The sequence below is a fragment of the Ptychodera flava genome, chromosome 12, assembly GCF_041260155.1.
Source record: "Ptychodera flava strain L36383 chromosome 12, AS_Pfla_20210202, whole genome shotgun sequence".
NCBI lineage: Eukaryota > Metazoa > Hemichordata > Enteropneusta > Ptychoderidae > Ptychodera > Ptychodera flava.
Genome location: NC_091939.1, coordinates 14,562,839 through 14,578,975, shown reverse-complemented (window position 1 = coordinate 14,578,975; position 16,137 = coordinate 14,562,839). Strand labels below are relative to the sequence as shown.

The following is a 16,137-nucleotide window of genomic DNA, read 5'->3' as shown; positions in this document are numbered from 1 at the left end:
TTTTTGCTACCCAATATTAGTTTTAAAGTTGCCGTGTTTGTTGTGACAAAACTATTTTATTTTGACTCCGCCACAACTTTGGCCAGCGTTGCATAATTACAAATGATAGGCCCATTGCTTTTCTCTGCGCTTTCACCAGCATGCTAAAATTATTCTTCAATGGGAGGATGCTAGAGGGCAGTATGCAGAAATCAAAGCTCAAATTGGTCCAAAAAGAGAAAGTTTATCGCCTACGACCATACCACGTAGAATGTGCCGGTTCTCGTCTGATCACCGAAGCCAAGCTACGTCGGGCGTGGTTAGTACTTGGATGGGTGACCGCCTGGAATACCACGTGTTGTAGGCTTCCTCCTTTTTATTTTTTTGCTACCCAATATTAGTTTTAAAGTTGCCGTGTTTGTTGTGACAAAACTATTTTATTTTGACTCCGCCACAACTTTGGCCAGCGTTGCATAATTACAAATGATAGGCCCATTGCTTTTCTCTGCGCTTTCACCAGCATGCTAAATTATTCTTCAATGGAGGATGCCAGAGGGCAGTATGCAGAAATCAAAGCTCAAATTGGTCCAAAGAGAAAGTTTATCGCCTACGACCATACCACGTAGAATGTGCCGGTTCTCGTCTGATCACCGAAGCCAAGCTACGTCGGGCGTGGTTAGTACTTGGATGGGTGACCGCCTGGGAATACCACGTGTTGTAGGCTTGCTCCTTTTTATTTTTTTGCTACCCAATATTAGTTTTAAAGTTGCCGTGTTTGTTGTGACAAAACTATTTTATTTTGACTCCGCCACAACTTTGGCCAGCGTTGCATAATTACAAATGATAGGCCCATTGCTTTTCTCTGCGCTTTCACCAGCATGCTAAAATTATTCTTCAATGGAGGATGCTAGAGGGCAGTATGCAGAAATCAAAGCTCAAATTGGTCCAAAAAGAGAAAGTTTATCGCCTACGACCATACCACGTAGAATGTGCCGGTTCTCGTCTGATCACCGAAGCCAAGCTACGTCGGGCGTGGTTAGTACTTGGATGGGTGACCGCCTGGGAATACCACGTGTTGTAGGCTTGCTCCTTTTTATTTTTTGCTACCCAATATTAGTTTTAAAGTTGCCGTGTTTGTTGTGACAAAACTATTTTATTTTGACTCCGCCACAACTTTGGCCAGCGTTGCATAATTACAAATGATAGGCCCATTGCTTTTCTCTGCGCTTTCACCAGCATGCTAAAATTATTCTTCAATGGAGGATGCTAGAGGGCAGTATGCAGAAATCAAAGCTCAAATTGGTCCAAAAAGAGAAAGTTTATCGCCTACGACCATACCACGTAGAATGTGCCGGTTCTCGTCTGATCACCGAAGCCAAGCTACGTCGGGCGTGGTTAGTACTTGGATGGGTGACCGCCTGGGAATACCACGTGTTGTAGGCTTGCTCCTTTTTATTTTTTGCTACCCAATATTAGTTTTAAAGTTGCCGTGTTTGTTGTGACAAAACTATTTTATTTTGACTCCGCCACAACTTTGGCCAGCGTTGCATAATTACAAATGATAGGCCCATTGCTTTTCTCTGCGCTTTCACCAGCATGCTAAAATTATTCTTCAATGGAGGATGCTAGAGGGCAGTATGCAGAAATCAAAGCTCAAATTGGTCCAAAAAGAGAAAGTTTATCGCCTACGACCATACCACGTAGAATGTGCCGGTTCTCGTCTGATCACCGAAGCCAAGCTACGTCGGGCGTGGTTAGTACTTGGATGGGTGACCGCCTGGGAATACCACGTGTTGTAGGCTTGCTCTTTTTATTTTTTTGCTACCCAATATTAGTTTTAAAGTTGCCGTGTTTGTTGTGACAAACTATTTTATTTTGACTCCGCCACAACTTTGGCCAGCGTTGCATAATTACAAATGATAGGCCCATTGCTTTTCTCTGCGCTTTCACCAGCATGCTAAAATTATTCTTCAATGGAGGATGCTAGAGGGCAGTATGCAGAAATCAAAGCTCAAATTGGTCCAAAAAGAGAAAGTTTATCGCCTACGACCATACCACGTAGAATGTGCCGGTTCTCGTCTGATCACCGAAGCCAAGCTACGTCGGGCGTGGTTAGTACTTGGATGGGTGACCGCCTGGGAATACCACGTGTTGTAGGCTTGCTCCTTTTTATTTTTTTTGCTACCCAATATTAGTTTTAAAGTTGCCGTGTTTGTTGTGACAAAACTATTTTATTTTGACTCCGCCACAACTTTGGCCAGCGTTGCATAATTACAAATGATAGGCCCATTGCTTTCTCTGCGCTTTCACCAGCATGCTAAAATTATTCTTCAATGGAGGATGCTCAGAGGGCAGTATGCAGAAATCAAAGCTCAAATTGGTCCAAAAAGAGAAAGTTTATCGCCTACGACCATACCACGTAGAATGTGCCGGTTCTCGTCTGATCACCGAAGCCAAGCTACGTCGGGCGTGGTTAGTACTTGGATGGGTGACCGCCTGGAATACCACGTGTTTGTAGGCTTCCTCCTTTTTATTTTTTGCTACCCAATATTAGTTTTAAAGTTGCCCTGTTTGTTGTGACAAAATATTTTATTTTGACTCCGCCACAACTTTGGCCAGCGTTGCATAATTACAAATGATAGGCCCATTGCTTTTCTCTGCGCTTTCACCAGCATGCTAAAATTATTCTTCAATGGAGGATGCTAGAGGGCAGTATGCAGAAATCAAAGCTCAAATTGGTCCAAAAAGAGAAAGTTTATCGCCTACGACCATACCACGTAGAATGTGCCGGTTCTCGTCTGATCACCGAAGCCAAGCTACGTCGGGCGTGGTTAGTACTTGGATGGGTGACCGCCTGGGAATACCACGTGTTGTAGGCTTGCTCCTTTTTATTTTTTTGCTACCCAATATAGTTTTAAAGTTGCCTGTGTTTGTGACGAAAATATTTTATTTTGACTCCGCCACAACTTTGGCCAGCGTTGCATAATTACAAATGATAGGCCCATTGCTTTCTCTGCGCTTTCACCAGCATGCTAAAATTATTCTTCAATGGAGGATGCTAGAGGGCAGTATGCAGAAATCAAAGCTCAAATTGGTCCAAAAAGAGAAAGTTTATCGCCTACGACCATACCACGTAGAATGTGCCGGTTCTCGTCTGATCACCGAAGCCAAGCTACGTCGGGCGTGGTTAGTACTTGGATGGGTGACCGCCTGGGAATACCACGTGTTGTAGGCTTCCTCCTTTTTATTTTTTTGCTACCCAATATTAGTTTTAAAGTTGCCGTGTTTGTTGTGACAAAACTATTTTATTTTGACTCCGCCACAACTTTGGCCAGCGTTGCATAATTACAAATGATAGGCCCATTGCTTTTCTCTGCGCTTTCACCAGCATGCTAAAATTATTCTTCAATGGAGGATGCTAGAGGGCAGTATGCAGAAATCAAAGCTCAAATTGGTCCAAAAAGAGAAAGTTTATCGCCTACGACCATACCACGTAGAATGTGCCGGTTCTCGTCTGATCACCGAAGCCAAGCTACGTCGGGCGTGGTTAGTACTTGGATGGGTGACCGCCTGGGAATACCACGTGTTGTAGGCTTGCTCCTTTTTATTTTTTGCTACCCAATATTAGTTTTAAAGTTGCCGTGTTTGTTGTGACAAAAATATTTTATTTTGACTCCGCCACAACTTTGGCCAGCGTTGCATAATTACAAATGATAGGCCCATTGCTTTTCTCTGCGCTTTCACCAGCATGCTAAAATTATTCTTCAATGGAGGATGCTAGAGGGCAGTATGCAGAAATCAAAGCTCAAATTGGTCCAAAAAGAGAAAGTTTATCGCCTACGACCATACCACGTAGAATGTGCCGGTTCTCGTCTGATCACCGAAGCCAAGCTACGTCGGGCGTGGTTAGTACTTGGATGGGTGACCGCCTGGGAATACCACGTGTTGTAGGCTTGCTCCTTTTTATTTTTTTGCTACCCAATATTAGTTTTAAAGTTGCCGTGTTTGTTGTGACAAAACTATTTTATTTTGACTCCGCCACAACTTTGGCCAGCGTTGCATAATACAAATGATAGGCCCATTGCTTTTCTCTGCGCTTTCACCAGCATGCTAAAATTATTCTTCAATGGAGGATGCTAGAGGGCAGTATGCAGAAATCAAAGCTCAAATTGGTCCAAAAAGAGAAAGTTTATCGCCTACGACCATACCACGTAGAATGTGCCGGTTCTCGTCTGATCACCGAAGCCAAGCTACGTCGGGCGTGGTTAGTACTTGGATGGGTGACCGCCTGGGAATACCACGTGTTGTAGGCTTCCTCCTTTTTATTTTTTTGCTACCCAATATTAGTTTTAAAGTTGCCGTGTTTGTTGTGACAAAACTATTTTATTTTGACTCCGCCACAACTTTGGCCAGCGTTGCATAATTACAAATGATAGGCCCATTGCTTTTCTCTGCGCTTTCACCAGCATGCTAAAATTATTCTTCAATGGAGGATGCTAGAGGGCAGTATGCAGAAATCAAAGCTCAAATTGGTCCAAAAAGAGAAAGTTTATCGCCTACGACCATACCACGTAGAATGTGCCGGTTCTCGTCTGATCACCGAAGCCAAGCTACGTCGGGCGTGGTTAGTACTTGGATGGGTGACCGCCTGGGAATACCACGTGTTGTAGGCTTGCTCCTTTTTATTTTTTTGCTACCCAATATTAGTTTTAAAGTTGCCGTGTTTGTTGTGACAAACTATTTTATTTTGACTCCGCCACAACTTTGGCCAGCGTTGCATAATTACAAATGATAGGCCCATTGCTTTTCTCTGCGCTTTCACCAGCATGCTAAAATTATTCTTCAATGGAGGATGCTAGAGGGCAGTATGCAGAAATCAAAGCTCAAATTGGTCCAAAAAGAGAAAGTTTATCGCCTACGACCATACCACGTAGAATGTGCCGGTTCTCGTCTGATCACCGAAGCCAAGCTACGTCGGGCGTGGTTAGTACTTGGATGGGTGACCGCCTGGGAATACCACGTGTTGTAGGCTTCCTCCTTTTTATTTTTTGCTACCCAATATTAGTTTTAAAGTTGCCCTGTTTGTTGTGACAAAACTATTTTATTTTGACTCCGCCACAACTTTGGCCAGCGTTGCATAATTACAAATGATAGGCCCATTGCTTTTCTCTGCGCTTTCACCAGCATGCTAAAATTATTCTTCAATGGAGGATGCTAGAGGGCAGTATGCAGAAATCAAAGCTCAAATTGGTCCAAAAAGAGAAAGTTTATCGCCTACGACCATACCACGTAGAATGTGCCGGTTCTCGTCTGATCACCGAAGCCAAGCTACGTCGGGCGTGGTTAGTACTTGGATGGGTGACCGCCTGGGAATACCACGTGTTGTAGGCTTGCTCCTTTTTATTTTTTTGCTACCCAATATTAGTTTTAAAGTTGCCGTGTTTGTTGTGACAAAAATATTTTATTTTGACTCCGCCACAACTTTGGCCAGCGTTGCATAATTACAAATGATAGGCCCATTGCTTTTCTCTGCGCTTTCACCAGCATGCTAAAATTATTCTTCAATGGAGGATGCTAGAGGGCAGTATGCAGAAATCAAAGCTCAAATTGGTCCAAAAAGAGAAAGTTTATCGCCTACGACCATACCACGTAGAATGTGCCGGTTCTCGTCTGATCACCGAAGCCAAGCTACGTCGGGCGTGGTTAGTACTTGGATGGGTGACCGCCTGGGAATACCACGTGTTGTAGGCTTGCTCCTTTTTATTTTTTTGCTACCCAATATCAGTTTTAAAGTTGCCCTGTTTGTTGTGACAAAATATTTTATTTTGACTCCGCCACAACTTTGGCCAGCGTTGCATAATTACAAATGATAGGCCCATTGCTTTTCTCTGCGCTTTCACCAGCATGCTAAAATTATTCTTCAATGGAGGATGCTAGAGGGCAGTATGCAGAAATCAAAGCTCAAATTGTTCCAAAAAGAGAAAGTTTATCGCCTACGACCATACCACGTAGAATGTGCCGGTTCTCGTCTGATCACCGAAGCCAAGCTACGTCGGGCGTGGTTAGTACTTGGATGGGTGACCGCCTGGGAATACCACGTGTTGTAGGCTTCCTCCTTTTTATTTTTTTGCTACCCAATATCAGTTTTAAAGTTGCCGTGTTTGTTGTGACAAAAATATTTTATTTTGACTCCGCCACAACTTTGGCCAGCGTTGCATAATTACAAATGATAGGCCCATTGCTTTTCTCTGCGCTTTCACCAGCATGCTAAAATTATTCTTCAATGGAGGATGCTAGAGGGCAGTATGCAGAAATCAAAGCTCAAATTGGTCCAAAAAGAGAAAGTTTATCGCCTACGACCATACCACGTAGAATGTGCCGGTTCTCGTCTGATCACCGAAGCCAAGCTACGTCGGGCGTGGTTAGTACTTGGATGGGTGACCGCCTGGGAATACCACGTGTTGTAGGCTTGCTCCTTTTATTTTTTTGCTACCCAATATCAGTTTTAAAGTTGCCCTGTTTGTTGTGACAAAATATTTTATTTTGACTCCGCCACAACTTTGGCCAGCGTTGCATAATTACAAATGATAGGCCCATTGCTTTTCTCTGCGCTTTCACCAGCATGCTAAAATTATTCTTCAATGGAGGATGCCTAGAGGGCAGTATGCAGAAATCAAAGCTCAAATTGGTCCAAAAAGAGAAAGTTTATCGCCTACGACCATACCACGTAGAATGTGCCGGTTCTCGTCTGATCACCGAAGCCAAGCTACGTCGGGCGTGGTTAGTACTTGGATGGGTGACCGCCTGGGAATACCACGTGTTGTAGGCTTGCTCCTTTTTATTTTTTTGCTACCCAATATTAGTTTTAAAGTTGCCTGTTTGTTGTGACAAAACTATTTTATTTTGACTCCGCCACAACTTTGGCCAGCGTTGCATAATTACAAATGATAGGCCCATTGCTTTTCTCTGCGCTTTCACCAGCATGCTAAAATTATTCTTCAATGGAGGATGCTAGAGGGCAGTATGCAGAAATCAAAGCTCAAATTGGTCCAAAAAGAGAAAGTTTATCGCCTACGACCATACCACGTAGAATGTGCCGGTTCTCGTCTGATCACCGAAGCCAAGCTACGTCGGGCGTGGTTAGTACTTGGATGGGTGACCGCCTGGAATACCACGTGTTGTTAGGCTTGCTCCTTTTATTTTTTTGCTACCCAATATTAGTTTTAAAGTTGCCGTGTTTGTTGTGACAAAACTATTTTATTTTGACTCCGCCACAACTTTGGCCAGCGTTGCATAATTACAAATGATAGGCCCATTGCTTTTCTCTGCGCTTTCACCAGCATGCTAAAATTATTCTTCAATGGAGGATGCCAGAGGGCAGTATGCAGAAATCAAAGCTCAAATTGGTCCAAAAAGAGAAAGTTTATCGCCTACGACCATACCACGTAGAATGTGCCGGTTCTCGTCTGATCACCGAAGCCAAGCTACGTCGGGCGTGGTTAGTACTTGGATGGGTGACCGCCTGGGAATACCACGTGTTGTAGGCTTGCTCCTTTTTATTTTTTTGCTACCCAATATCAGTTTTAAAGTTGCCGTGTTTGTTGTGACAAAACTATTTTATTTTGACTCCGCCACAACTTTGGCCAGCGTTGCATAATTACAAATGATAGGCCCATTGCTTTTCTCTGCGTTTCACCAGCATGCTAAAATTATTCTTCAATGGAGGATGCTAGAGGGCAGTATGCAGAAATCAAAGCTCAAATTGGTCCAAAAAGAGAAAGTTTATCGCCTACGACCATACCACGTAGAATGTGCCGGTTCTCGTCTGATCACCGAAGCCAAGCTACGTTGGGCGTGGTTAGTACTTGGATGGGTGACCGCCTGGAATACCACGTGTTGTAGGCTTGCTCCTTTTTATTTTTTTGCTACCCAATATTAGTTTTAAAGTTGCCGTGTTTGTTGTGACAAAACTATTTTATTTTGACTCCGCCACAACTTTGGCCAGCGTTGCATAATTACAAATGATAGGCCCATTGCTTTTCTCTGCGCTTTCACCAGCATGCTAAAATTATTCTTCAATGGAGGATGCCAGAGGGCAGTATGCAGAAATCAAAGCTCAAATTGGTCCAAAAAGAGAAAGTTTATCGCCTACGACCATACCACGTAGAATGTGCCGGTTCTCGTCTGATCACCGAAGCCAAGCTACGTCGGGCGTGGTTAGTACTTGGATGGGTGACCGCCTGGAATACCACGTGTTGTAGGCTTCCTCCTTTTTATTTTTTTGCTACCCAATATCAGTTTAAAGTTGCCCTGTTTGTTGTGACAAACTATTTTATTTTGACTCCGCCACAACTTTGGCCAGCGTTGCATAATTACAAATGATAGGCCCATTGCTTTTCTCTGCGCTTTCACCAGCATGCTAAAATTATTCTTCAATGGAGGATGCCTAGAGGGCAGTATGCAGAAATCAAAGCTCAAATTGGTCCAAAAAGAGAAAAGTTTATCGCCTACGACCATACCACGTAGAATGTGCCGGTTCTCGTCTGATCACCGAAGCCAAGCTACGTCGGGCGTGGTTAGTACTTGGATGGGTGACCGCCTGGGAATACCACGTGTTGTAGGCTTGCTCCTTTTTATTTTTTTGCTACCCAATATTAGTTTTAAAGTTGCCGTGTTTGTTGTGACAAAACTATTTTATTTTGACTCCGCCACAACTTTGGCCAGCGTTGCATAATTACAAATGATAGGCCCATTGCTTTTCTCTGCGCTTTCACCAGCATGCTAAAATTATTCTTCAATGGAGGATGCCAGAGGGCAGTATGCAGAAATCAAAGCTCAAATTGGTCCAAAAAGAGAAAGTTTATCGCCTACGACCATACCACGTAGAATGTGCCGGTTCTCGTCTGATCACCGAAGCCAAGCTACGTCGGGCGTGGTTAGTACTTGGATGGGTGACCGCCTGGAATACCACGTGTTGTAGGCTTCCTCCTTTTTATTTTTTTGCTACCCAATATCAGTTTTAAAGTTGCCCTGTTTGTTGTGACAAAAATATTTTATTTTGACTCCGCCACAACTTTGGCCAGCGTTGCATAATTACAAATGATAGGCCCATTGCTTTTCTCTGCGCTTTCACCAGCATGCTAAAATTATTCTTCAATGGAGGATGCTAGAGGGCAGTATGCAGAAATCAAAGCTCAAATTGGTCCAAAAAGAGAAAGTTTATCGCCTACGACCATACCACGTAGAATGTGCCGGTTCTCGTCTGATCACCGAAGCCAAGCTACGTCGGGCGTGGTTAGTACTTGGATGGGTGACCGCCTGGGAATACCACGTGTTGTAGGCTTGCTCCTTTTTATTTTTTTGCTACCCAATATTAGTTTTAAAGTTGCCGTGTTTGTTGTGACAAAAATATTTTATTTTGACTCCGCCACAACTTTGGCCAGCGTTGCATAATTACAAATGATAGGCCCATTGCTTTCTCTGCGCTTTCACCAGCATGCTAAAATTATTCTTCAATGGAGGATGCCAGAGGGCAGTATGCAGAAATCAAAGCTCAAATTGGTCCAAAAAGAGAAAGTTTATCGCCTACGACCATACCACGTAGAATGTGCCGGTTCTCGTCTGATCACCGAAGCCAAGCTACGTTGGGCGTGGTTAGTACTTGGATGGGTGACCGCCTGGGAATACCACGTGTTGTAGGCTTGCTCCTTTTTATTTTTTTGCTACCCAATATCAGTTTTAAAGTTGCCCTGTTTGTTGTGACAAAACTATTTTATTTTGACTCCGCCACAACTTTGGCCAGCGTTGCATAATTACAAATGATAGGCCCATTGCTTTTCTCTGCGCTTTCACCAGCATGCTAAAATTATTCTTCAATGGAGGATGCTAGAGGGCAGTATGCAGAAATCAAAGCTCAAATTGGTCCAAAAAGAGAAAGTTTATCGCCTACGACCATACCACGTAGAATGTGCCGGTTCTCGTCTGATCACCGAAGCCAAGCTACGTCGGGCGTGGTTAGTACTTGGATGGGTGACCGCCTGGGAATACCACGTGTTGTAGGCTTCCTCCTTTTTATTTTTTTGCTACCCAATATCAGTTTTAAAGTTGCCCTGTTGTTGTGACAAAAATATTTTATTTTGACTCCGCCACAACTTTGGCCAGCGTTGCATAATTACAAATGATAGGCCCATTGCTTTTCTCTGCGCTTTCACCAGCATGCTAAAATTATTCTTCAATGGAGGATGCCAGAGGGCAGTATGCAGAAATCAAAGCTCAAATTGGTCCAAAAAGAGAAAGTTTATCGCCTACGACCATACCACGTAGAATGTGCCGGTTCTCGTCTGATCACCGAAGCCAAGCTACGTCGGGCGTGGTTAGTACTTGGATGGGTGACCGCCTGGAATACCACGTGTTGTAGGCTTCTCCTTTTTATTTTTTTGCTACCCAATATAGTTTTAAAGTTGCCGTGTTTGTTGTGACAAAACTATTTTATTTTGACTCCGCCACAACTTTTGGCCAGCGTTGCATAATTACAAATGATAGGCCCATTGCTTTTCTCTGCGCTTTCACCAGCATGCTAAAATTATTCTTCAATGGAGGATGCTAGAGGGCAGTATGCAGAAATCAAAGCTCAAATTGGTCCAAAAAGAGAAAGTTTATCGCCTACGACCATACCACGTAGAATGTGCCGGTTCTCGTCTGATCACCGAAGCCAAGCTACGTCGGGCGTGGTTAGTACTTGGATGGGTGACCGCCTGGGAATACCACGTGTTGTAGGCTTCCTCCTTTTTATTTTTTTGCTACCCAATATCAGTTTTAAAGTTGCCCTGTTTGTTGTGACAAAAATATTTTATTTTGACTCCGCCACAACTTTGGCCAGCGTTGCATAATTACAAATGATAGGCCCATTGCTTTTCTCTGCGCTTTCACCAGCATGCTAAAATTATTCTTCAATGGAGGATGCTAGAGGGCAGTATGCAGAAATCAAAGCTCAAATTGGTCCAAAAAGAGAAAGTTTATCGCCTACGACCATACCACGTAGAATGTGCCGGTTCTCGTCTGATCACCGAAGCCAAGCTACGTCGGGCGTGGTTAGTACTTGGATGGGTGACCGCCTGGGAATACCACGTGTTGTAGGCTTCCTCCTTTTTATTTTTTTGCTACCCAATATCAGTTTTAAAGTTGCCCTGTTTGTTGTGACAAAACTATTTTATTTTGACTCCGCCACACAACTTTGGCCAGCGTTGCATAATTACAAATGATAGGCCCATTGCTTTTCTCTGCGCTTTCACCAGCATGCTAAAATTATTCTTCAATGGAGGATGCTAGAGGGCAGTATGCAGAAATCAAAGCTCAAATTGGTCCAAAAAGAGAAAGTTTATCGCCTACGACCATACCACGTAGAATGTGCCGGTTCTCGTCTGATCACCGAAGCCAAGCTACGTCGGGCGTGGTTAGTACTTGGATGGGTGACCGCCTGGGAATACCACGTGTTGTAGGCTTCCTCCTTTTTATTTTTTTGCTACCCAATATCAGTTTAAAGTTGCCCTGTTTGTTGTGACAAAAATATTTTATTTTGACTCCGCCACAACTTTGGCCAGCGTTGCATAATTACAAATGATAGGCCCATTGCTTTTCTCTGCGCTTTCACCAGCATGCTAAAATTATTCTTCAATGGAGGATGCCAGAGGGCAGTATGCAGAAATCAAAGCTCAAATTGGTCCAAAAAGAGAAAGTTTATCGCCTACGACCATACCACGTAGAATGTGCCGGTTCTCGTCTGATCACCGAAGCCAAGCTACGTCGGGCGTGGTTAGTACTGGATGGGTGACCGCCTGGGAATACCACGTGTTGTAGGCTTGCTCCTTTTTATTTTTTTGCTACCCAATATCAGTTTTAAAGTTGCCTGTTTGTTGTGACAAAATATTTTATTTTGACTCCGCCACAACTTTGGCCAGCGTTGCATAATTACAAATGATAGGCCCATTGCTTTTCTCTGCGCTTTCACCAGCATGCTAAAATTATTCTTCAATGGAGGATGCTAGAGGGCAGTATGCAGAAATCAAAGCTCAAATTGGTCCAAAAAGAGAAAGTTTATCGCCTACGACCATACCACGTAGAATGTGCCGGTTCTCGTCTGATCACCGAAGCCAAGCTACGTCGGGCGTGGTTAGTACTTGGATGGGTGACCGCCTGGGAATACCACGTGTTGTAGGCTTCCTCCTTTTTATTTTTTTGCTACCCAATATCAGTTTTAAAGTTGCCCTGTTTGTTGTGACGAAAATATTTTATTTTGACTCCGCCACAACTTTGGCCAGCGTTGCATAATTACAAATTATAGGCCCATTGCTTTTCTCTGCGCTTTCACCAGCATGCTAAAATTATTCTTCAATGGAGGATGCTAGAGGGCAGTATGCAGAAATCAAAGCTCAAATTGGTCCAAAAAGAGAAAGTTTATCGCCTACGACCATACCACGTAGAATGTGCCGGTTCTCGTCTGATCACCGAAGCCAAGCTACGTCGGGCGTGGTTAGTACTTGGATGGGTGACCGCCTGGGAATACCACGTGTTGTAGGCTTCCTCCTTTTTATTTTTTTGCTACCCAATATCAGTTTTAAAGTTGCCCTGTTTGTTGTGACAAAAATATTTTATTTTGACTCCGCCACAACTTTGGCCAGCGTTGCATAATTACAAATGATAGGCCCATTGCTTTTCTCTGCGCTTTCACCAGCATGCTAAATTATTCTTCAATGGAGGATGCTAGAGGGCAGTATGCAGAAATCAAAGCTCAAATTGGTCCAAAAAGAGAAAGTTTATCGCCTACGACCATACCACGTAGAATGTGCCGGTTCTCGTCTGATCACCGAAGCCAAGCTACGTCGGGCGTGGTTAGTACTTGGATGGGTGACCGCCTGGAATACCACGTGTTGTAGGCTTCCTCCTTTTTATTTTTTTGCTACCCAATATCAGTTTTAAAGTTGCCCTGTTTGTTGTGACAAAACTATTTTATTTTGACTCCGCCACAACTTTGGCCAGCGTTGCATAATTACAAATGATAGGCCCATTGCTTTTCTCTGCGCTTTCACCAGCATGCTAAAATTATTCTTCAATGGAGGATGCTAGAGGGCAGTATGCAGAAATCAAAGCTCAAATTGGTCCAAAAAGAGAAAGTTTATCGCCTACGACCATACCACGTAGAATGTGCCGGTTCTCGTCTGATCACCGAAGCCAAGCTACGTCGGGCGTGGTTAGTACTTGGATGGGTGACCGCCTGGAATACCACGTGTTGTAGGCTTCTCCTTTTTATTTTTTTGCTACCCAATATTAGTTTTAAAGTTGCCGCTGTTTGTTGTGACAAAACTATTTTTTTTGACTCCGCCACAACTTTGGCCAGCGTTGCATAATTACAAATGATAGGCCCATTGCTTTTCTCTGCGCTTTCACCAGCATGCTAAAATTATCTTCAATGGAGGATGCTAGAGGGCAGTATGCAGAAATCAAAGCTCAAATTGGTCCAAAAAGAGAAAGTTTATCGCCTACGACCATACCACGTAGAATGTGCCGGTTCTCGTCTGATCACCGAAGCCAAGCTACGTCGGGCGTGGTTAGTACTTGGATGGGTGACCGCCTGGGAATACCACGTGTTGTAGGCTTCTCCTTTTTATTTTTTTGCTACCCAATATCAGTTTTAAAGTTGCCGTGTTTGTTGTGACAAAATATTTTATTTGACTCCGCCACAACTTTGGCCAGCGTTGCATAATTACAAATGATAGGCCCATTGCTTTTCTCTGCGCTTTCACCAGCATGCTAAAATTATTCTTCAATGGAGGATGCCAGAGGGCAGTATGCAGAAATCAAAGCTCAAATTGGTCCAAAAAGAGAAAGTTTATCGCCTACGACCATACCACGTAGAATGTGCCGGTTCTCGTCTGATCACCGAAGCCAAGCTACGTCGGGCGTGGTTAGTACTTGGATGGGTGACCGCCTGGGAATACCACGTGTTGTAGGCTTGCTCCTTTTTATTTTTTTGCTACCCAATATCAGTTTTAAAGTTGCCCTGTTTGTTGTGACAAAATATTTTATTTTGACTCCGCCACAACTTTGGCCAGCGTTGCATAATTACAAATGATAGGCCCATTGCTTTTCTCTGCGCTTTCACCAGCATGCTAAAATTATTCTTCAATGGAGGATGCTAGAGGGCAGTATGCAGAAATCAAAGCTCAAATTGGTCCAAAAAGAGAAAGTTTATCGCCTACGACCATACCACGTAGAATGTGCCGGTTCTCGTCTGATCACCGAAGCCAAGCTACGTCGGGCGTGGTTAGTACTTGGATGGGTGACCGCCTGGAATACCACGTGTTGTAGGCTTGCTCCTTTTTATTTTTTTGCTACCCAATATCAGTTTTAAAGTTGCCGTGTTTGTTGTGACAAAAATATTTTATTTTGACTCCGCCACAACTTTGGCCAGCGTTGCATAATTACAAATTAGGCCCATTGCTTTTCTCTGCGCTTTCACCAGCATGCTAAAATTATTCTTCAATGGAGGATGCCAGAGGGCAGTATGCAGAAATCAAAGCTCAAATTGGTCCAAAAAGAGAAAGTTTATCGCCTACGACCATACCACGTAGAATGTGCCGGTTCTCGTCTGATCACCGAAGCCAAGCTACGTCGGGCGTGGTTAGTACTTGGATGGGTGACCGCCTGGGAATACCACGTGTTGTAGGCTTGCTCCTTTTTATTTTTTTGCTACCCAATATCAGTTTTAAAGTTGCCCTGTTTGTTGTGACAAAAATATTTTATTTTGACTCCGCCACAACTTTGGCCAGCGTTGCATAATTACAAATGATAGGCCCATTGCTTTTCTCTGCGCTTTCACCAGCATGCTAAAATTATTCTTCAATGGAGGATGCTAGAGGGCAGTATGCAGAAATCAAAGCTCAAATTGGTCCAAAAAGAGAAAGTTTATCGCCTACGACCATACCACGTAGAATGTGCCGGTTCTCGTCTGATCACCGAAGCCAAGCTACGTCGGGCGTGGTTAGTACTTGGATGGGTGACCGCCTGGAATACCACGTGTTGTAGGCTTCCTCCTTTTTATTTTTTTGCTACCCAATATCAGTTTTAAAGTTGCCCTGTTTGTTGTGACAAAATATTTTATTTGACTCCGCCACAACTTTGGCCAGCGTGCATAATTACAAATGATAGGCCCATTGCTTTTCTCTGCGCTTTCACCAGCATGCTAAAATTATTCTTCAATGGAGGATGCTAGAGGGCAGTATGCAGAAATCAAAGCTCAAATTGGTCCAAAAAGAGAAAGTTTATCGCCTACGACCATACCACGTAGAATGTGCCGGTTCTCGTCTGATCACCGAAGCCAAGCTACGTCGGGCGTGGTTAGTACTTGGATGGGTGACCGCCTGGAATACCACGTGTTGTAGGCTTGCTCCTTTTTATTTTTTTGCTACCCAATATCAGTTTTAAAGTTGCCGTGTTTGTTGTGACAAAAATATTTTATTTTGACTCCGCCACAACTTGGCCAGCGTTGCATAATTACAAATGATAGGCCCATTGCTTTTCTCTGCGCTTTCACCAGCATGCTAAAATTATTCTTCAATGGAGGATGCCTAGAGGGCAGTATGCAGAAATCAAAGCTCAAATTGGTCCAAAAAGAGAAAGTTTATCGCCTACGACCATACCACGTAGAATGTGCCGGTTCTCGTCTGATCACCGAAGCCAAGCTACGTCGGGCGTGGTTAGTACTTGGATGGGTGACCGCCTGGAATACCACGTGTTGTAGGCTTCCTCCTTTTTATTTTTTTGCTACCCAATATCAGTTTTAAAGTTGCCGTGTTTGTTGTGACAAACTATTTTATTTTGACTCCGCCACAACTTTGGCCAGCGTTGCATAATTACAAATGATAGGCCCATTGCTTTTCTCTGCGCTTTCACCAGCATGCTAAAATTATTCTTCAATGGAGGATGCTAGAGGGCAGTATGCAGAAATCAAAGCTCAAATTGGTCCAAAAAGAGAAAGTTTATCGCCTACGACCATACCACGTAGAATGTGCCGGTTCTCGTCTGATCACCGAAGCCAAGCTACGTCGGGCGTGGTTAGTACTTGGATGGGTGACCGCCTGGGAATACCACGTGTTGTAGGCT

General features: G+C 43.7%; 44 non-coding genes and 1 pseudogene across 44 annotated transcripts; all 45 read left to right on the top strand.

Annotated features, from left to right (window-relative positions):
• Positions 1-228: 228 nt before the first annotated feature.
• LOC139146849 (5S ribosomal RNA) lies at positions 229-346 on the top strand. The gene has a single exon (XR_011555574.1). It is a non-coding gene; the product is annotated as a 5S ribosomal RNA (ribosomal RNA).
• Positions 347-584: 238 nt separating this feature from the next.
• Positions 585-703, top strand: LOC139146663 (5S ribosomal RNA). Its single transcript, XR_011555401.1, has one exon. It is a non-coding gene; the product is annotated as a 5S ribosomal RNA (ribosomal RNA).
• A 241-nt stretch (positions 704-944) lies between these two features.
• On the top strand, positions 945-1,063 carry LOC139146662 (5S ribosomal RNA). The gene has a single exon (XR_011555400.1). It is a non-coding gene; the product is annotated as a 5S ribosomal RNA (ribosomal RNA).
• Positions 1,064-1,303: 240 nt separating this feature from the next.
• Positions 1,304-1,422, top strand: LOC139146661 (5S ribosomal RNA). Its single transcript, XR_011555399.1, has one exon. It is a non-coding gene; the product is annotated as a 5S ribosomal RNA (ribosomal RNA).
• A 240-nt stretch (positions 1,423-1,662) lies between these two features.
• On the top strand, positions 1,663-1,781 carry LOC139146660 (5S ribosomal RNA). Its single transcript, XR_011555398.1, has one exon. It is a non-coding gene; the product is annotated as a 5S ribosomal RNA (ribosomal RNA).
• Positions 1,782-2,020: 239 nt separating this feature from the next.
• LOC139146658 (5S ribosomal RNA) lies at positions 2,021-2,139 on the top strand. Its single transcript, XR_011555397.1, has one exon. It is a non-coding gene; the product is annotated as a 5S ribosomal RNA (ribosomal RNA).
• A 242-nt stretch (positions 2,140-2,381) lies between these two features.
• On the top strand, positions 2,382-2,500 carry LOC139146875 (5S ribosomal RNA). Its single transcript, XR_011555599.1, has one exon. It is a non-coding gene; the product is annotated as a 5S ribosomal RNA (ribosomal RNA).
• Positions 2,501-2,739: 239 nt separating this feature from the next.
• Positions 2,740-2,858, top strand: LOC139146657 (5S ribosomal RNA). The gene has a single exon (XR_011555396.1). It is a non-coding gene; the product is annotated as a 5S ribosomal RNA (ribosomal RNA).
• Positions 2,859-3,095: 237 nt separating this feature from the next.
• On the top strand, positions 3,096-3,214 carry LOC139146656 (5S ribosomal RNA). Its single transcript, XR_011555395.1, has one exon. It is a non-coding gene; the product is annotated as a 5S ribosomal RNA (ribosomal RNA).
• A 241-nt stretch (positions 3,215-3,455) lies between these two features.
• LOC139146654 (5S ribosomal RNA) lies at positions 3,456-3,574 on the top strand. Its single transcript, XR_011555393.1, has one exon. It is a non-coding gene; the product is annotated as a 5S ribosomal RNA (ribosomal RNA).
• Positions 3,575-3,814: 240 nt separating this feature from the next.
• On the top strand, positions 3,815-3,933 carry LOC139146653 (5S ribosomal RNA). The gene has a single exon (XR_011555392.1). It is a non-coding gene; the product is annotated as a 5S ribosomal RNA (ribosomal RNA).
• A 240-nt stretch (positions 3,934-4,173) lies between these two features.
• Positions 4,174-4,292, top strand: LOC139146652 (5S ribosomal RNA). Its single transcript, XR_011555391.1, has one exon. It is a non-coding gene; the product is annotated as a 5S ribosomal RNA (ribosomal RNA).
• Positions 4,293-4,533: 241 nt separating this feature from the next.
• On the top strand, positions 4,534-4,652 carry LOC139146651 (5S ribosomal RNA). The gene has a single exon (XR_011555390.1). It is a non-coding gene; the product is annotated as a 5S ribosomal RNA (ribosomal RNA).
• A 240-nt stretch (positions 4,653-4,892) lies between these two features.
• LOC139146650 (5S ribosomal RNA) lies at positions 4,893-5,011 on the top strand. Its single transcript, XR_011555389.1, has one exon. It is a non-coding gene; the product is annotated as a 5S ribosomal RNA (ribosomal RNA).
• Positions 5,012-5,251: 240 nt separating this feature from the next.
• On the top strand, positions 5,252-5,370 carry LOC139146649 (5S ribosomal RNA). Its single transcript, XR_011555388.1, has one exon. It is a non-coding gene; the product is annotated as a 5S ribosomal RNA (ribosomal RNA).
• Positions 5,371-5,611: 241 nt separating this feature from the next.
• Positions 5,612-5,730, top strand: LOC139146647 (5S ribosomal RNA). Its single transcript, XR_011555387.1, has one exon. It is a non-coding gene; the product is annotated as a 5S ribosomal RNA (ribosomal RNA).
• Positions 5,731-5,970: 240 nt separating this feature from the next.
• LOC139146646 (5S ribosomal RNA) lies at positions 5,971-6,089 on the top strand. Its single transcript, XR_011555386.1, has one exon. It is a non-coding gene; the product is annotated as a 5S ribosomal RNA (ribosomal RNA).
• A 241-nt stretch (positions 6,090-6,330) lies between these two features.
• Positions 6,331-6,449, top strand: LOC139146645 (5S ribosomal RNA). The gene has a single exon (XR_011555385.1). It is a non-coding gene; the product is annotated as a 5S ribosomal RNA (ribosomal RNA).
• A 240-nt stretch (positions 6,450-6,689) lies between these two features.
• On the top strand, positions 6,690-6,808 carry LOC139146644 (5S ribosomal RNA). Its single transcript, XR_011555384.1, has one exon. It is a non-coding gene; the product is annotated as a 5S ribosomal RNA (ribosomal RNA).
• A 241-nt stretch (positions 6,809-7,049) lies between these two features.
• Positions 7,050-7,166, top strand: LOC139146890 (5S ribosomal RNA; annotated as a pseudogene).
• A 241-nt stretch (positions 7,167-7,407) lies between these two features.
• On the top strand, positions 7,408-7,526 carry LOC139146642 (5S ribosomal RNA). The gene has a single exon (XR_011555382.1). It is a non-coding gene; the product is annotated as a 5S ribosomal RNA (ribosomal RNA).
• A 240-nt stretch (positions 7,527-7,766) lies between these two features.
• On the top strand, positions 7,767-7,884 carry LOC139146816 (5S ribosomal RNA). Its single transcript, XR_011555544.1, has one exon. It is a non-coding gene; the product is annotated as a 5S ribosomal RNA (ribosomal RNA).
• Positions 7,885-8,125: 241 nt separating this feature from the next.
• Positions 8,126-8,243, top strand: LOC139146847 (5S ribosomal RNA). The gene has a single exon (XR_011555573.1). It is a non-coding gene; the product is annotated as a 5S ribosomal RNA (ribosomal RNA).
• A 241-nt stretch (positions 8,244-8,484) lies between these two features.
• LOC139146641 (5S ribosomal RNA) lies at positions 8,485-8,603 on the top strand. Its single transcript, XR_011555381.1, has one exon. It is a non-coding gene; the product is annotated as a 5S ribosomal RNA (ribosomal RNA).
• Positions 8,604-8,844: 241 nt separating this feature from the next.
• LOC139146845 (5S ribosomal RNA) lies at positions 8,845-8,962 on the top strand. The gene has a single exon (XR_011555571.1). It is a non-coding gene; the product is annotated as a 5S ribosomal RNA (ribosomal RNA).
• Positions 8,963-9,203: 241 nt separating this feature from the next.
• LOC139146640 (5S ribosomal RNA) lies at positions 9,204-9,322 on the top strand. The gene has a single exon (XR_011555380.1). It is a non-coding gene; the product is annotated as a 5S ribosomal RNA (ribosomal RNA).
• A 240-nt stretch (positions 9,323-9,562) lies between these two features.
• Positions 9,563-9,681, top strand: LOC139146464 (5S ribosomal RNA). Its single transcript, XR_011555212.1, has one exon. It is a non-coding gene; the product is annotated as a 5S ribosomal RNA (ribosomal RNA).
• Positions 9,682-9,922: 241 nt separating this feature from the next.
• On the top strand, positions 9,923-10,041 carry LOC139146639 (5S ribosomal RNA). The gene has a single exon (XR_011555379.1). It is a non-coding gene; the product is annotated as a 5S ribosomal RNA (ribosomal RNA).
• A 240-nt stretch (positions 10,042-10,281) lies between these two features.
• Positions 10,282-10,399, top strand: LOC139146844 (5S ribosomal RNA). Its single transcript, XR_011555570.1, has one exon. It is a non-coding gene; the product is annotated as a 5S ribosomal RNA (ribosomal RNA).
• A 240-nt stretch (positions 10,400-10,639) lies between these two features.
• LOC139146638 (5S ribosomal RNA) lies at positions 10,640-10,758 on the top strand. Its single transcript, XR_011555378.1, has one exon. It is a non-coding gene; the product is annotated as a 5S ribosomal RNA (ribosomal RNA).
• A 241-nt stretch (positions 10,759-10,999) lies between these two features.
• LOC139146635 (5S ribosomal RNA) lies at positions 11,000-11,118 on the top strand. The gene has a single exon (XR_011555376.1). It is a non-coding gene; the product is annotated as a 5S ribosomal RNA (ribosomal RNA).
• A 243-nt stretch (positions 11,119-11,361) lies between these two features.
• LOC139146634 (5S ribosomal RNA) lies at positions 11,362-11,480 on the top strand. The gene has a single exon (XR_011555375.1). It is a non-coding gene; the product is annotated as a 5S ribosomal RNA (ribosomal RNA).
• Positions 11,481-11,720: 240 nt separating this feature from the next.
• Positions 11,721-11,838, top strand: LOC139146807 (5S ribosomal RNA). The gene has a single exon (XR_011555535.1). It is a non-coding gene; the product is annotated as a 5S ribosomal RNA (ribosomal RNA).
• A 239-nt stretch (positions 11,839-12,077) lies between these two features.
• LOC139146633 (5S ribosomal RNA) lies at positions 12,078-12,196 on the top strand. The gene has a single exon (XR_011555374.1). It is a non-coding gene; the product is annotated as a 5S ribosomal RNA (ribosomal RNA).
• A 241-nt stretch (positions 12,197-12,437) lies between these two features.
• Positions 12,438-12,556, top strand: LOC139146632 (5S ribosomal RNA). The gene has a single exon (XR_011555373.1). It is a non-coding gene; the product is annotated as a 5S ribosomal RNA (ribosomal RNA).
• Positions 12,557-12,796: 240 nt separating this feature from the next.
• Positions 12,797-12,914, top strand: LOC139146843 (5S ribosomal RNA). Its single transcript, XR_011555569.1, has one exon. It is a non-coding gene; the product is annotated as a 5S ribosomal RNA (ribosomal RNA).
• A 241-nt stretch (positions 12,915-13,155) lies between these two features.
• LOC139146842 (5S ribosomal RNA) lies at positions 13,156-13,273 on the top strand. The gene has a single exon (XR_011555567.1). It is a non-coding gene; the product is annotated as a 5S ribosomal RNA (ribosomal RNA).
• Positions 13,274-13,512: 239 nt separating this feature from the next.
• Positions 13,513-13,631, top strand: LOC139146631 (5S ribosomal RNA). The gene has a single exon (XR_011555372.1). It is a non-coding gene; the product is annotated as a 5S ribosomal RNA (ribosomal RNA).
• A 238-nt stretch (positions 13,632-13,869) lies between these two features.
• LOC139146629 (5S ribosomal RNA) lies at positions 13,870-13,988 on the top strand. Its single transcript, XR_011555370.1, has one exon. It is a non-coding gene; the product is annotated as a 5S ribosomal RNA (ribosomal RNA).
• Positions 13,989-14,228: 240 nt separating this feature from the next.
• On the top strand, positions 14,229-14,346 carry LOC139146841 (5S ribosomal RNA). Its single transcript, XR_011555566.1, has one exon. It is a non-coding gene; the product is annotated as a 5S ribosomal RNA (ribosomal RNA).
• Positions 14,347-14,585: 239 nt separating this feature from the next.
• Positions 14,586-14,704, top strand: LOC139146628 (5S ribosomal RNA). The gene has a single exon (XR_011555369.1). It is a non-coding gene; the product is annotated as a 5S ribosomal RNA (ribosomal RNA).
• Positions 14,705-14,945: 241 nt separating this feature from the next.
• On the top strand, positions 14,946-15,063 carry LOC139146840 (5S ribosomal RNA). The gene has a single exon (XR_011555565.1). It is a non-coding gene; the product is annotated as a 5S ribosomal RNA (ribosomal RNA).
• A 238-nt stretch (positions 15,064-15,301) lies between these two features.
• Positions 15,302-15,419, top strand: LOC139146839 (5S ribosomal RNA). The gene has a single exon (XR_011555564.1). It is a non-coding gene; the product is annotated as a 5S ribosomal RNA (ribosomal RNA).
• Positions 15,420-15,660: 241 nt separating this feature from the next.
• LOC139146838 (5S ribosomal RNA) lies at positions 15,661-15,778 on the top strand. The gene has a single exon (XR_011555563.1). It is a non-coding gene; the product is annotated as a 5S ribosomal RNA (ribosomal RNA).
• Positions 15,779-16,018: 240 nt separating this feature from the next.
• Positions 16,019-16,137, top strand: LOC139146627 (5S ribosomal RNA). Its single transcript, XR_011555368.1, has one exon. It is a non-coding gene; the product is annotated as a 5S ribosomal RNA (ribosomal RNA).